The sequence below is a fragment of the Pteropus vampyrus genome, unplaced genomic scaffold (genome assembly GCF_000151845.1).
Source record: "Pteropus vampyrus isolate Shadow unplaced genomic scaffold, Pvam_2.0 Scaffold705, whole genome shotgun sequence".
Taxonomy (NCBI): domain Eukaryota; kingdom Metazoa; phylum Chordata; class Mammalia; order Chiroptera; family Pteropodidae; genus Pteropus; species Pteropus vampyrus.
Window position 1 is genome coordinate 228,567 of NW_011889486.1, and position 2,186 is coordinate 230,752.

Genomic DNA, 2,186 nt, shown 5'->3' on the forward strand with positions numbered 1-2,186 from the left:
GAGGCTTCTTCCTTCCATAGATGCTTGACCAGATGCAGAACACAATACCTGGGATAAAACCTTAGTGGATATTAAGCCTGGGGTGAAGCCTCCCTCTCCCTAACAATGCTAGCTCCCAAAGGTGTAGAGCTGGTAGATCTATCCATCAGTCCCCTGCCCTGTCTCTCCTGAGTGTGATGCTGCCTCTGCCCCATCTCATCACAAGCGTCCCCACAGCTGCTAATCTTTTGGAGGGTTCTGGCCCAGCTGTCACTCCCACTCAACTTCAACCAACTTGTATAGCTCCATAGTGGCCTGGGCATCCTCCACAGAGGAATGTCCACTCTTCCCAACCTGGATGCCTTGGCTCAGCAGCTTCTTTGGTGAGATGCTTCAGAGACATGGCAGTCGGCCTTCCAGTTGGGGAGGGGGATATGGGAGATGTCATGGGTGAGGGCCTTGGGGTAGAAGTACTGAAAGGCTCTGAAGTCATTGTGGATGGCATGTCCCACCACAGTCTTCTCGGTGAGCACCTTCAAGATCTGGCTCTGAGCAATCTTGAAGGATATAGCATTCACTATGTGCTGCTTCTAGGTACCACTCCATCTGGTGTGGTACTCCACAATGTGAAAGGAAGAGAAGATGTACTCATCATATCGCAAATCTCCATTGTAGTTGACAATGCTACATTGAGCCAAATAACTGATATGTCCCTTAGGTCTTGTGCCCTCCATGTTACAGTCAATTGCCACCATCTTTCTTGGCATCTTCTGGGATGCTTCAGAGCATTTATTCTCTGAATGAGCCTGGGTGGGTTTCCGTGGGATGTTCTTTTGGGGTCCCTTCTTCTGGTGGTGAATTGGGTGGCTTTTAATCTTTGGAAGGGGATTTTGGAACTCTCTCAGCAAATCTACTTTAGCTACAGCAGAACCAACTTTCTGTGACGGGGCCGCGGTCAGCCGAAACATGGCAGTTTTCTTGTCCAGGGACTGCTCTGACCCACTACTGGAGGCAGCAGTGTTCTTCTTTTTTGGAAAGAAAGAAACCTTTCAAATGCCATCCACCTGAAGTGTATCCCCTTTCTTTGGAGGGTCTGCATGCAGCTTAGGCACCTTGCAGGGGGCTGGTTCTTCTTATTCAGAGAACATCTCTGTTCCAAAAGCTTCCACTTTTTGACAAACTTTTGGTGCTTGGCATTCCCTTCTAATGACTTTTGGAAGGGAGGTTCACCAAAATCTAGACTGAGGAGTAGGGTAGACACAAGGATGGTGGATGGTAGGAGAACAATTGGAAGATGGCTTATCAATGAAAGGACAGACTCAACACCCTCTGCTGAATCCTGCGGAACAATATCTGGAGGTTTGTAGTACATTCTCCTAGATGGGCCCACTCTGGGGTCAAATCTTGACTTTGCAACTTCATTAGCTTTTGACCTCAGGTAAAGTTCTTCCTTATTTGAGTCTCAATTTACTTATCTGCAAAATAGAGTTAATAAAGCCAATCTCTCAGAATTGCTAGAGCTACTAAATTAGATAATATATGTGAACAAACTTAGAGCAGCTCCTCCTGCATAACAGATGATTATTTTATTTATTCAACAACTCTTTGTTGGGTACTGATATGTGCTAAGCTCTGTGCTAGCTTCTCGGGGCACAAAGACAAACTGGAAGAGCTGCCTTTCTGAAAGGTGTCCTACAAGTACTGGAGGAGGCAGGCGATGTCTCCACGATGAGAGTGAAGAAAATCCAGAAGAGTCTCAGAAATATGAGTATCTTTCTTTTCCCCAGATGATAATTTGTTATCTATCCAGAAGTTGGGGAGTGGCCACTGAGACCCAGTTGTCCCCTCACTGGGGTTGGCCATGAGAAGGACATGATCAAATCTACAGCTGGCCATTTCAAGTAAAGCAAGTCTTCAGCAAAACTGAAATCCACTAAGTGAGCTAGAGAGTGAGGGCCTGCTCAGTATATAAAACCTTAGCCTTAATGCATGTCAAAGATCTTTAGTATGTTTATGCTCTAATACTACCAATTCTTGAAATTTCCTCTAAGGGAATGATCTTTAAAAGAGGAAAACTTTACACACAAAAATGATATATCAAAAGCTGTTTAGAAAATTGCATGCCTTTTAACCCAGTAATTTCACTTCTAGAAATCTATCTTAAGAGAATAATCATAGAGCCACACAAAGGTTGTATTGTACAAGGA

At 44.8% G+C, this 2,186-nt stretch overlaps 1 pseudogene; it reads right to left on the reverse strand.

Annotated features, from left to right (window-relative positions):
• Nucleotides 1-219: 219 nt before the first annotated feature.
• LOC105309265 lies at nucleotides 220-1,351 on the reverse strand (annotated as a pseudogene).
• Between the last annotated feature and the right edge of the window lie 835 nt (nucleotides 1,352-2,186).